At 38.0% G+C, this 15029-nt stretch overlaps 1 long non-coding RNA gene across 1 annotated transcript; it reads left to right on the top strand.

The window, feature by feature from the left end:
* Positions 1-13400: 13400 nt before the first annotated feature.
* Positions 13401-14244, top strand: LOC117186820. Its single transcript, XR_004471705.1, has 3 exons — positions 13401-13484; positions 13643-13968; positions 14053-14244. It is a non-coding gene; the product is annotated as an uncharacterized LOC117186820 (long non-coding RNA).
* The last annotated feature ends 785 nt before the right edge of the window (positions 14245-15029 follow it).

Here is a 15029-nt window from a genome sequence, read left to right as displayed (position 1 = left end):
GGAATAAATCCTTCAATATAAAAACGCGGAGTGACTGTGAGATATTAGATAAGAAAAAGTGAGATAAAAAGGAAACAAACCGGAGCTTAGGGTGTGCAAAAATATATACAAGAAAAGCTAATCAAGACAATTCAAAAATACAAAAAAAAAAAAAAAACCACAATCTTTAAACAAAACCAATCAAAACAAAACACAAAGAAAGTGAAACTATCAGCTAAACCAAAGAAGGAAGACCCCCAGAAGACCCAGTTAAACAACAAAGAAATTTACGAAGGAAGACCCGTTCGAAGATCTGTCAGCCAAATCAAGAAGGAAGACCCATTCGAAGATCTGTCAGCCAAACCAAGAAGGAAGGCCCTAAGAAGGACGAGCCCTACCGGATAGTTCGTGAGCGAAAGTTGTAGTACTAAATATATAAGTTCAATTAGGTTTAAGCCCAGCGGTGGTCAAGAATATAAAAACAAACATATAAGAAAAATTTAAGGTGGATCAACTAACTTTAGAGTTTGGAAAACTAAAAATGATTAACTCACAAACAAGGACCGATCTCACTGCAGATCTGGTCAAACAATTGATAGCACTTCAAATTTTACAAGTACAGGAGCAAATAGTAAATTTGAAACAACAAATAGAAACTAAATCCGATCAGGTATTAGATTATCAGGCAGAAACAATAGACGAGACAATAAAAGATGACACCACATTAAAGGTAATAGAATCCCTACCAATTTTCAATGGTGGATTGAACCAATACGTAGGATGGTGGGAAGCTGCAGAAACTGCACTGAAATTATATAAGAAAGGAAGTAAGCAATATTATATTGCCTTAACAATTTTAAGAAACAAAATAACAGGACCAGCACATGACGGACTGACCAACCACGGGACAGTTTTAAATTTTGATGCGATACTTTCACGACTTGACTTTGTTTACAGTGACAAGAGACCAATTTACATAATAGAACAGGAGTTAAGCGTTCTCCGACAAGGAAACCTTTCAATAATAGATTTCTATAACGAGGTTAACAAGAAAATGACCTTGTTAATAAATAAGACAATAATGACTCACGGAAAGGATAGTGAAATCACAAAAGAATCAAATAAAAAAATTAGAGACAATGCCTTACGCATTTTTGTCACTGGCCTAAACGGCGGCATTGCAGAAATCCTATTTTCATTGAATCCCCCAGATTTACCGAATGCCTTGGCAAAGGTACAGGAATTGCAATCAAATAACATTCGGGCCCAATTTGCCTACCAATTCAGTGGCCCCAGAAATTCAGGGAATAATAATTACAATACATTAAGATTCAACCAACGACAACCAAGGACTAATAGTTCACCATTCGACCAAAAAAAGGATTTTCAGAGGAATAAAATTTCATGGGGACAACCCTATTTCTTGGGTAATAGACAACAAAATCAGGCCCCAGAACCAATGGATGTAGACGAATCGATACAAATCAAGAACCGACAGAACAGCAATCAATTCAGGGGAAATAATAATAATAGAAATTATCGGGAGAATACTAACGGTTATTATAGGAGAAATAATAACAATTATAACCAAGCTCAGCATTTTAGGGCAAACGTAGTACCGAATAATCAGTCTAACGAAAATCAGGCGCAGAAACGAAAGCCAAACGAAATGTCGGAACAACCGGCTAATAAAGCAATGCGGATAAATAACATTGAGGAGGACCATTTTTTAGATCAGCCCCCGAAGTAGGTCTGCCCTACTTAAAAAGAGTAGATAAAAAAATAAACAGAGAATTAAAAGTTTTGATGGATACGGGAGCAACTTCCTGTTATATAAAAAAGGGAATTTACGAAAATAAAAAAGCATTATCAATTTATAAGAAAGTTGCTACAGTGAATGGGTTTTCAATAATTAAATATTTCCATAATATAACTATTTTCAACACAAAGCAAGTGTTTTATGAAATAGATGGAATGGAGGCAGATTTACTAATAGGATTTAACCTATTAAAGAAAATCGGAGCTGTTATTAATACAGGAAAGGGGACTTTAAGTTATAAAGACAATGAGGAGAAACTAATATATGACGAGGTCCTTTCTTTAAACAAATTAACCTTTATAGAAGGAAAAACCATCCTTCCGTTGAAGGAATATATAATAAAAAAATATTTTGAAGAAGAAAAAGAAATGAAAAGTGATTCAGTAAAGGTAGAAGGAAGTTTATATAGCTTGGGATCAAAAAATCCTGAGCACGCCGACGAAGAATTATCCGTCAATAGTTTGGGATTCAAATATCCTGAACCCGCCGTCGTTGAATTATCCGACATCCAAAGTTTTAATAGTTTGGGATTAAAATATCCTGAGCACGCCGTCGTTGAATTATCCGACACTAAAAGTTCGAATAGTTTGGGATTAAAGAATCCTGAACACGCCGTCGTTGAATTATCCGACAATGAACAATTTAAAAGTTTGGGATGCAAAAATCCTGAACGCGCCGTCGTAGAAATATCCGACATACAAAGTTATGCAAATTCTGAATTGAAAAAAATGAAATTGTATAACACAATAACCTACAAAGAGGACAATTTAGAAAATCTCAGAGAGAAAATGGTATCTATCATCGAAGAAGACCATGCCAATATAGATTTACAGTTACCGTTCAGAACGGATATAAAAGGAGAGATTAACACTGAACATGATAGACCGGTATATGGCAAACAGTATCCATACGCTTATTCGGTTAACGATTTCGTTAATAACGAAATAAGTAAAATGTTAGATGAAGGTATAATCAGACCTAGTAAAAGCCCATATAATTCACCGGTAATAGTAGTACCAAAGAAGGGAGTAAATGAGGACGGAACTCCTAAGCATAGATTAGTAATAGACTTTAAGAAACTTAATGAAAACACCATACCGGATAGATACCCTATGCAAGATCCTTCAGTAATCCTTGCCAATTTAGGTAAGGCAAAGTATTTCTCGGCCATTGATTTAGAGTCAGGTTTCTATCAGATTTTAATGAGGGAATCAGATACTGAAAAAACATCTTTTTCCATAAATAACGGCAAATATGAATTTCTAAGAATGCCTATGGGATTGACAAACGCTCCCAGGATTTTCCAAAGGGCAATGGACGATATACTTAGAGAACAAGTTGGGAAAACTTGTCACGTCTATATGGACGATATAATAATATTTTCAAAAACTATAGAACAATATTATAAAGATCTAATTCATATAATACAGATATTGCAAAACGCTAATATGAAAATTTCCCTAGAGAAGCCTAAATTCTTTCAATTGGAAACCAAATTTCTGGGGTACATTGTTTCCCAAAATATCATTAAAACAGATCCAGACAAAATCTCCACAATACAAAGCTATCCAATTCCTAAAAATATCAGAGAGCTACGTAGCTTCTTAGGACTAACAGGGTATTACAGAAAATTTGTCCGAAATTATGCCACAATTGCCAAACCATTAACAAAATATCTGAGTGGAGTAAATGGGAAAGTTTCACGAAGGGCATCCAAGAAAACATTAATACAGCTGGATGAGCCAGCAATTGGAGCATTTAATAATTTAAAGGACAGTTTAATAGCACATATTGAATTAGTACAACCAGATTACAATAAAAAATTCACATTAACCACAGATGCATTGGACATAGCAATAGGTGCAGTTTTGTCGCAAGATGTTAATCCCATAACATTTATTTCTAAAACTTTAAGTAAAACCGAGCAATTATATGCTACTAATAAAAAGGAATTATTAGCTATTGTATGGGCATTAAAAAATTTGCGAAATTATTTATACGGAGTGAGTGGAATTGAAATACATACAGATCACCAACCTTTGTCCTTTGCAATGCCGCAAAAAAATCCAAATGTTGAAATGAAACGTTGGGATTACTTTATAGAAAGTTTCACACCAAAAATCATTTATAAGCCAGGCTCAACTAACGTAGTAGCGGACGCTTTATCTCGGATTAAAATAAATCATATGACAGATAGTGATGTCGACCAGACAGAATCAGAATCAGACATAAATACTCAGCATTCAGCAGAGAGTAGTTTTGAAAACGTCATTCAAGAGACTAGCAAGCCTCTAAACCAATTTAAACAGCAGCTACTATTAGCGCAAGGGAGATTCACAGTTCATGAGTTAGTAAAAGTTTATGAAAATACCCGACATATTATTGAATTTGATACGGTTGACAATCTGCTAATCATTTTAAAGGAATTTATTCAGCCTCACTTAACCACAGGAATACACTGCACTTTAGAAGATTTATACCTTATCCAAAATAAGCTAAAGGAAAACTTCATAAATAAATTTCTCTTCACGAGAAAGTTCCTCCAAGATGTAGTAAATTCAGAAGATAAAGCTATAATTATAGAAGAAACACATTGCAGAGCCCATAGAGGACTAGACGAAAATTACAAACAAATAACTAAGTTGTATTATTGGCCAAACCTGTAACCTGTAACCACACCCTGTAAAAATTCCAATTGGGGAAGCTCCCATTCCAGCAAAAGAAGGAGATCAATTACATTTAGACATATACTATGCCCAAAACCTAACATTCATAACTTGTATAGATTCTTATTCCAAATACTTGGTGGTCAAGGAAATTCAAAGTAAATTAAACATTGAAAATAAGGTAATGGAAATTTTGCAACACTTTCCGTTAGCAACATCATTAATGACTGACAACGAACCAAGCTTTACTTCAGCACAATTTAGATCATTCATACAAAGAAGTAACTTAACTATTTATTATGCTGATCCCAGACACAGCACCTCAAATGGTCAGGTAGAAAGGGTACATTCCACACTAACAGAAATAGCGCGGTGCATCAAGGATGAACTAAATCTAACAGATTATTCAGAAATAATAATAAGGGCGGCACTGAAATATAACCTGACGATACATTCAACGACCAATCAAATGCCATATGACATATTGTATAACAATATAGAGCACAAAAATAATCCAATATTACTTAAGGAAGCTCAGACCAAAATGCTTAAGCTACATAACAAAGAAAGAAGAGAAAAAGATTATAAATTAGGAGAAGTAGTTTATGAAAAGAAATTCGGGGAAAGAAATAAACTTCAATCCCGATACAAAAAGCAGGTAGTTAAGGAAAATCGACCGAATAAAACTGTAATCAACAATAGAAACAGAATTATACATAAAGATAACATTAAATATTAAATATTTTTTCCAGAAAATGTATGCGAATATACTTATACTGACTTTTGTTATATTGACGACTTCGGAAGTAATTGACTATACGCATAGTGACTATCTATTGCTCAAAGACGACAGAGACGTTTACACTTATGAAACATACGCTGAACTTTTCCATATTACTAATTTGAGTTTTTATAGAGAGATAATTGATATAGAATCCAAATATGTCAACAAATCAATTAATTCAGACGATGAGTGCGAAATATCAATGGACTTAAGTCTATTAAAATTAATGATTTCAGAATTAGTTCCAAAACGGAATAAAAGGGGAATAAATGAATTAGGTACCATTTGGAAATGGATAGCAGGCAGCCCTGATCATGACGACTTTTTGAAAATACAAAATAAAGTAAATGAATTAACTGAAAATAATAATAAACAATTTGTAATAAATTCCAAATTTTTCAAAGAAATTGAATTGCTATCAAATTCATTAAAAAATGTCATCTTCAATGAAGAAACGATACTGAGAAAGCATCGTTTAAAATTAATAACTTTTAACCTACTAAATTTAGTTGATACCATAACCCTCTTAAAAGTAAACATTTTCAATACAAAAATTTTAAATAAAAACGAAATAGAGGACATTTATAAGCATGAAAAGCATCCTGTTGAACTGTCTGATCTGCTGGACATTGCAACGGTTAAAATAATTCGAAATGCAGATTTAATAATCATTTATATAAAATATCCTCAAATTAAAGATATTTGCAAGTTTTACCATGCAAGAGCCATCTCACAGAATGATGGAATGTTAGTTATAACTTATAAGTGAAAAAGTTTGTGAATGTAAGGAGAAATACTATTTAATGAATAATTTTAAAAGTGAAAGTTTTAACAATTACGCACAAATAAATTTAAAGAAGACCTGTTTCACCAATTTACTTAATGGCTTTAAAGCCAAATGCACTAAAAAAAGGGAAAAAAACAAAGAAATATACATCATTCAGGATGGTGCCATATTAGTTTCAGGCAAAAATATCGTAGACAATACTACTTGGTTAGGTTCGTATCTCCTTATATTCAACAACACAATTTTAATAAATAATATAACCCACATAAATGATAAGGGTAAAATTCTAAGATATATATCGCATCATAGATATAGCGATTTTGAATTAGTTGATTATATACAATCGAATGATAAGCAATTTTCTTTTGATAATGTTAATATTTTAAATCCCCTTATAACATTAGGTAATACGGCCTTACCATTAACAACATTATTTTTAATCATTTTGATATTGATAATGTTATTTTACTTCGGCTATAAACTAACCAAATTTGTACTTATTAAATCAATAAGAATACCGTCAGAAGAAATAGTGGAAAGCAGCATTCAAATACTGTCAGAAGAAATTAGAGCTCTATCAGAACTTCAAAATGTATCGGGACGAAACATTTAAGAATGGGGGGAGTTAACGTACCCAATTCTATTGAGCTCTTATACGAGTTGTAAACAATCTTTGGCTTTCCAAAACGAAAACAATTTCAATCTTGGGCCTCCGCCTAATTGATTTCTAAGATGTACAATCTCAATGGCTCCCGCCACAATCCCAATCTTTGACACTCGCCTAAATGGAAAACCAATGTTTGCCCACACCCGGCTTCTCATAAACAATCTCACACCCGGCTTTCTGCAGATCCTGCACTTTGGGCATTTTACAGTTCTCTCTTTGGATGACGAAATCCAATACTCGGGATGGCGAAATCAATTGAAATGTTTATAGAAAAACTATTCCCGAAAGGGATCGACGATGCAAAGATCAAAAAGTTCAAGTCAGTCTTGATCCAGAAGCGACACCGAAAAGTCGAGCTAAAAACTAAGATCGCGCAAACCCTTTGTCCGGAATCCTTTGTGACCCTCAACTTAAATCTATATCTGTAAACTTAAAAGTTAAATAAAAACTTTTTAAAAACGCAATCCGCTACCGCAGTTATTTAATTTGCACGTCCATCAAATGCGGCAATCGCACCGCCCAAGTGTTCAACTCTGTACTGCTCAAAGGCCTGACGATAGAACTTCTTAGGACCCTCTGGCGTGTTCTTCACATCGTTGTGATAGGCCACCGCAGGCATTTCGTCCAAGTTAAAGTCGAGATAATTGACAGATACTTGACCAGGTTTTCCCAAAGTTCCACGCGGCTGAGGCAGACCTCGTCCCTGGGCTCCTGGCCATTGGGGGAGTTCGCCTTGCGGCTGGCGAGAACTATAGAGCTGGGAGCCTTCTTGGCGTTGTTGATTGCCGCCCTGTCCTCGCTCTTGTCATGCGTGCTGTTGTCGGTTCTGTTTTTCCATAGCATCGCTGTGTGGCTGCTGCTGCTGCTGCCGCTTCTTTCCGCCCCAGCCTTCCCCGGCCTTATAGCGCCTCTTCTGAGACCTCTGTGTCTTCCATTCTCCCTTCTTCTCTTCCTCCTTCTGCAAGCCAGAGGCGGCAGGACCTCCATTTGGGGGGTGAGTAACCTGTTCTCCGTCCGCAGACGCACCAAAATTGACGTGTAGAATTATTTTGTAACTTAATGTCAAAGTTTCATTTTTACCCATATGAAATGGAAACAATCAAGTATGCCATTTTTTTTTTTATGTGACACAAGCAGAAGGCTGTTACGCGAGCATGCAGGAAAGATAGCTGTTAGACTAATATTCGAGGAATATTAGCACGAAAGTTTCTAAGAGAACTAGACATGTATTCAAAATAAACATAAAACTAATTATAATCCGAGCATAAGACCCTAAACGGTTTATGCAAGGAATAATTCGATGTGAAAAGTGGAAGAAACAACGGTATAAAATTTCTAGTAAGTCAAAAGTAAGTCTAAAGTTTATGCGGCTTAACAGATCAGGGCTGTCTATGTCACCCCTGATCAAGTTGTGCATAAAAATCACACCAAGCATTTTTCTACGCAGCAGTCTACTAGAGTAAGATGGGAGTCTCACACCTTCATCCCAGCTAAGGCCCCCCAGAGCAAAGAGTAAAAATTTTTCTGTACTGATTCTATATGGTCTTGGTGTACTTTGTACTGAGGGCACCATATACAGGAGCCGTATTCTAAGGTCGGACGAACAAGCGAGGTATAGAGAGTCTTTGTTATATAGGGGTCGTCAAATTCCTTTGACCACCTCTTTATAAACCCAAGCACGCCCATGGCCTTATTTACCATGGTAGAAATGTGTTCGGAAAACTTTAACTTGGGGTCTAACATAACACCCAGAACATCCACCAGGGTAATTCTCTCAAGAGAACCACCAAATAGGGTATAGGGAGCCAACAAAGGGCTAGAACGATGAAATGTCATAACTTTGCATTTCGAGGCATTAAGGTGTAACAAGTTTGCACAACACCATGACTGAAAGCTATTGAGATCGGATTGCAAGCGAGAATGAAATGAAATGTCCTTGTACTGGACACAGAGTTTAACATCATCCGCATACATAAGTACTCGAGAGTATGTTAATACTGAAGGCAAGTCATTAATAAAGAGTGTGAAGAGTAAGGGCCTAGATGGCTGCCCTGTGGTACTCCCGAAGAAACCTTTACTGGTAAAGAGAGGGAGTTTTTGAAGAGGACTCTTTGAGACCTAGAACAAAGATAGCTAGAAATCCATCTCAGGAGGTTGGGCGGAAACCCTAAAAGGTCAAGTTTATGTGCTAAAAGGGAATGGTTTACAGAGTCGAATGCTTTACTAAAGTCGGTGCAAATAACATCCGTCTGTAAGTTACCTTGAAAGCCTTTAATAATGAAACTCTAACAAGTTCGTGGTGGTTGATCGCCGCCTTATAAATCCATGCTGAGTTGGAGATATAAGTGACTTGCAGAGATGTTGCAAGTGCGGAGTTAAAACCTTCTCAAACCATTTGGGAATAGCGGATAACTTTGCTATACCTCTATAATTTTTTGCATCAGACTTGCTACCTTTTTTATGGAGAGGAATTATAAACGATTCCTTCCAGATTGGGGGGAAGCAAGAGGAATCAATGGACAGGGTGAATAGTTTAAGAATTGGTCCACACAGAGCCTCGGCGCATTACCTGAGTACACAACCTGGAACCCCGTCTGGACCCGGTGAAAACACCGGCTTAACTAGTCGAATATCATGAAGTAAAAACGAGGGGGAACGTTGTGAGTTGCTGCGGAGACCGCAACTCTACAGTTATACCCGATACTAAGTCAGTATGGCTCTCCTCCGGCAGACGCCGCTAATATTAAACGACACGACAAAGAGTGCGTGCGAGAGAGACAGAAAATCAGTCTGAGCGTGACGTCGGGCGCTGCGTAGCCACTGCAAATTGATTTGTTCCTTTTGGCTATACTAATTATCTGATCTGATCCAGATTCAGCAATCTGATAGATATGGTCATTATCTATGATTTTGCGTTTTTAGTTTTCTCGTATCCTCAATATTGTGGATGCAACAGATTTTCGTCCTTTGTGTGGGCGGAAGAGGGTGAGGCGAAATTTTGAGATATACGTTTTATAGTGAGATCTAACAGGAGTGCGGATACTAAATTTGGTTACTCTAGCGTTAATAGTCTCTGAGATTTGTGGATGCCCCAGATTTTCGTCCTTTGCGGTGGCGGAAGGGGGTGTGGCGAAATTTGGACACGAAACGGTCAAGGTCCGATATCACAGGAGTGTGGATACCAAATTTGGTTGCTCTAGCTTTTATGGGTTCTGAGATCCTTGAACTCATATTTTGCAATTGGCAAAACCGACCATGAAACCTGTGTGTTAGAGAGAGACAGAGCGAGAAAGAATGAAATTGTTTTCTTGATTCTGGCTATAATAATTATACAATCTGGTTTAGATTTTACACTCTAGAACATATAGTCATCCTCTACGATTCTGCGTTTTTGGCTTTATCGTATCTTTAAAAATGTGGATGCCACAGATTTTCGTCCTTTGTGGGGGTGGAAGTGGGCGGGGCGAAGTTTTGAAATATTTTTGTAGCAGTGACATATCACAGAAGTCTGGATACAAAACATCGTTGCTCTAGCTCTTATAGTCTTTGAGCACTAGGCGCTGAAGGGGACGGACAGACGTACAGACGGACAGACGGACGGACGGACAGACGGACAGACGGACAGACAGACATGGCTCAATCGACTCGGCTATTGATGCTGATCAAGAATATATATACTTTATGGGGTCGGAAACGATTGATTCCTTCTGGACGTTACACACATCCACTTTTACCACAAATCTAATATACCCCAATACTCATTTTGAGTATCGGGTATAAACATTCATTTAACAAGGGACTGAAAATGCCGTTCGACCTCGGTAAACCGTATGGGTACGGATGAGCAGAGTAGCTTTCCTCAGAATAGGTGGTTTGGAAAAATTGGGCAAAAAGATCGGCAATTGCCTGATCATTATTTGCCGACGTTGTAACGTGCATCGAGACGATATTTGAAAACGGGCGTTACGATTTGAGAGAGCTGGGCACGCTAATAATTATCCGGCTCTAGCTCGTCGCCTTTGGGGGTGGAGTTGTTGCTCCCTCAGATCAACCCAGACTCGAGGCTTCGATCATTAATAATATTGCCAGAATATAGCGTGCTGCGACTTGTTGCTAGAAAGGTAGATTTGACGAAAAGAAGGAAAGAAGGCGAAAGAGGAAGAGGAGATAGGGAACAGGAAAGGAGATGGTAGTGAAAAGAAAGAGGGATAAAGAGGAAACGGGAGTAGGAGCCGAGAAAAACGGAAAGACATCGGGGCCTATGTCCGCAGAATTTATGCGGAGTCTATACCCGCCCTGCCTTTGGTCATCATCACGAAATCGTCCGTTCTTCGATGACCCCTTTTGACCTTCTACGAATACGCGCGAGCTAGCATTGAGTCCATTATTTTCTTTTATCTAAACTTTTTGGCACTTCATGCGGATAACATCAAACAAAACAACAAAATTATCAAACCAAATTTAATTGTGAAAGTTTGTCAGCTCTTCGCCGGAAAGAGGCATTCTTCAGTTGCACTTTTGTTGGGGTATTGGTATCGTAGGAGGAACGCGGTTGCCGCCTTGACCATTTCCATCAATAGCGGCGAGTGCTGCATCCCCAGCAACGCCACCCAGCAAAATCTCTTTGAAGCAAATCTGTGTCCAGGGAAAGCACAAGGTTCTCTTCAATGGCTATTAGATGACCCTCCTGGCGAATGACCAGACTGTGCTCGGAAAAACACACCAAGGGTTTGGACGACCGTCAATGATTTTCTGCCGAACTGGAGGAGGAATACAAGTTCATAAAAGACAAAATTAAACTAGATATGGCAACATAGGAAATGATCTTAACAGCTACTAAAGATAGGTAATTCGTTATGGTTATATATAAGGATATTTGATTATATGGCGATGATATATAATATAAAGTTAATATTCGTGCTAAATTTTAATTGAATTCGTAACCCTTGCATATCGCATTATTATGTTCTAAATCGTTAAATACCTTAAATTTGGGTTGAGTCAAAACCATCAAATAGTCAACTTGGCTGACAAAACGTGATCTCCTATGTGGAGCACAGCCGATAACCGAATGCCGAAGTCATTTCTGGTTAGCCAATGAGCCGATCGCCCAAGGTAAAGCACTCAGGCTTAGGCCTCGACAGGCCGGGGTCAGAGATTTACAATTCGTGAGGTTGGGCAAGGATTAGTTTGATTTCAAAACTACGTACATTTCAGATTTTTTTGGTGGGTCTGTTTACACACTCACTGTACAATTTCCAACGACGAAAGATCGATCTTCCGGCGTATGCTGAAAACAAGAGTTAATTCGGAAAGGTGGTCTATAGTACGGAGAATCTATCTCATGCTACAACTTAGAATTCTCATCCTACGCTCTTTGCATGTCGAGCCAAAGAATATTTGCGAAATTTTCCTCCGAACAATTCAATCCGAATTTAACTGCTAAAGATGGCCTATGAATATTTACAAAGATCGATCGAAGCATGATACGAGTTTAACGAATGTTTAAAGAAGAATTAAAAATAGAGATGTTTAACAATATTCATAGCTGCGAATCCTGAATAAGATTTCATGAAATCCCAATGGGAACTTTAAAAGATAATGATTGTTAAGACCTTAAAAGAAAAGTCTAGACATTTGCGAGTTGAGTTGTAAATTTTCTCTAAATTATTATTTAAGAGGCTCTGACGTTTTGAAATCTATTCCAAAACCACCAGTTATGTTATGAACAATATTTTCAGCTTCCTTAAATGAATCCATTGACTTTGCTAATGTAAGCACCTTCGCGTCTACCAGCTCTTTTACCACCTCAATAGATTCAGAATCTTCTGGGTTCAGCGTTTCAAGAACCTAAAATGTAAATATAGATTTTTTTTTTTGTACCAAATTAAAATGTTCTTTTTGTTGATAAAAATCATCTCTCTTACCTCTTTCATTTCCTCCATGTTATCTGCATAAAATCATGTTTATGATCGGTTATGATGGTAACTCCTTATTGAGTTGGTCGGTTGTAGCGTCGTACTCTAAGCGGAGCTTTTATGATTTTATGAAAATTTTGTTTACACAGGATATGAACCAAGTAGCGACATGAAATGATGTCCTTACATTGTTAGCTGTTAAATTTAATGCGTCTTATATGCCACGCTATTCGTTAAGAGCCATAATACTTTTAACTCATTCCCGTTAGGCTAGGACCTTTGGACCTTCTGTGAAGTGAAGTAGCAGAGCAGAGCGTTTTCCTCGTAGAAAGTAAGTGCATAAAATAGGTTCAGTGCGGTCCGCGTGAGAAAATTAGGAAAATATAGAGAATGGATCAAACCATAACGCAACCCCTTTGTATTATTAATTAATCAACAAACAGCAATAAACAAAAAAGTGGAGAAAACAGTACAGTACAGGAAAAGTTCATCGGTGCACGAAACATATACATATGTGTTAAAAGACATTTCGTGACTTGATTGGGCTTAACGCTGTGTTGGGCCAGTGCTCAGTCCAAGCCAGAGTTGCATTTTTTGTGACAAGTAAAAAACCAATATTTCCACTCCACTTCATTGGTAAAAAAAGGATTCAATTAAAAGGAGCCATCTGAACAATACTGACACCAGGGAATTAGGACAGAGCGAGTATACAACAAAAAAGGAAGACCATGGAGCAAGAAATTTTGAGGTATTTAAAAGAACATTTTCATTTCATTTTCATGCAAAACACTATGCAAAAATTCTATATTTCAGTGCATTATTCGAGGATGAAGCGCAGAATGACGTCAACGATGAAATTTCAAGGTAAGAAGATGCATCTTCTGCAGAAATACTCGGTAGGCTATCGCATAAGCTGCACATGATGTATATATCCTATCCACTGCAGCGAAAAACTTAAAGCAGTCTCGAATTTCATTCACAGAGTTATAAGTCTATAGTTCCCCACCTTGCTTAACCCCCAGCGCTTGGCAGCCCAGACCATGGTGCAATCTGGTTGACGAAAAGGCTGTCCACGATCTTCTTGTGTGGGAGGAAAGGAAGGAAAAAAAATGGACGAGGAGCTCAGCAGGTCGATATTGCCAGAGCCATGGCCATCCATTGGGCAACCCAACGGACGCAAGCGCAAGCATCCCATGGACAATCCAAAAGAGCCTGCTATCGCTGTCGGGAATCTTCTTAGCTGGGAGGAAAAATGGGACCAGCAATACAATACCACAAGTCGCAATTTGTACAGAGACCAATGAGGTTGTATTGCTTGGCCTGGAGCTGCAATCCACCGAAGAAATAGGTAACTATAAGCTGTCCACGATCCGATTCGATTCGATTTGGCTGACTAACATTGTGTGCGTGTGGCCTCTCCCTCCTCCTTTAGCCTCTTCTGTAAGGGGTTTCGGAGATCCCCTGGACTAGTCACAGGCACAGGCGCAGGAGATTTCCCCACAGGTCATCAGAAAGGAAGTCCCAGGTCACTGGTATTGGATGTACGAAAAATAATAATCGCGCCCATCCATCCCTCCAATAATATCTGAACCTGTATAAATAAAGGTATACTCATATACTCGCGCAAATTCTGGGGAACTGAACATATTCGTAGTTAAAGAATTCTTGTCTTGTTATACCCCTGCAGATGGTACGAGAATTTTGACTTTGAATACGAGTACGAGTAGATATTATTTATAATAGATAGACAGATAGTCCGATATAAACAATTCTTTCATTTCGTTTTGTTAAATGCAAAAAAATTCCTCAGGGATATACTTAGTATATTATCCAATCCAAATTTTGATATCTCTTCTTCACGGACTCTAAGCGGGCCCCTCGCGCAGTGACGGAATAAGGAAAGAATGATATAATCTGTTGTGGATTTTGTATTTTATTTTCCACTTAGAAACTATAAAAAAATTCGCTTAAACCGTAAACTACGACTAGTGGGGGTTTCTACAATGATGGTAGGGTAGGGTAGGGCAGTGCATAGGCACAGGATAAGAGCAGGAGCTGTTTCGCTGATTAGCTGGGGAGACTGCGAGGATGCAGTTGGGAGGAATTACATTTTACAAATATAACGTATCCGCGGCGGTGTACATATCCAAGGACTTAAAGTACTTAAATGCGAGGGTTAAAGGAGCGTGGTGCGAGGTGGTACAGCTCAGATAGAAGATGAGAGCCCCCAGGCTATATTCACAGATAAGCTGACCCAAAAAAAATTCATATAGATAGGAACTGGCTGGCGAATCGAAACCAATCTGAACTGAGACTCCCACGCGTTCAACGCAATATGCAGCCGGATTTGGCTCTGGCGATTGGGATCGGTGATCGTGGATCAATGATCAGGGCTGCATGGAGCGACTC

Source organism: Drosophila miranda, chromosome XR (assembly GCF_003369915.1).
Source record: "Drosophila miranda strain MSH22 chromosome XR, D.miranda_PacBio2.1, whole genome shotgun sequence".
Lineage (NCBI taxonomy): Eukaryota > Metazoa > Arthropoda > Insecta > Diptera > Drosophilidae > Drosophila > Drosophila miranda.
This window is presented reverse-complemented; position numbering and strand designations above follow the sequence as displayed.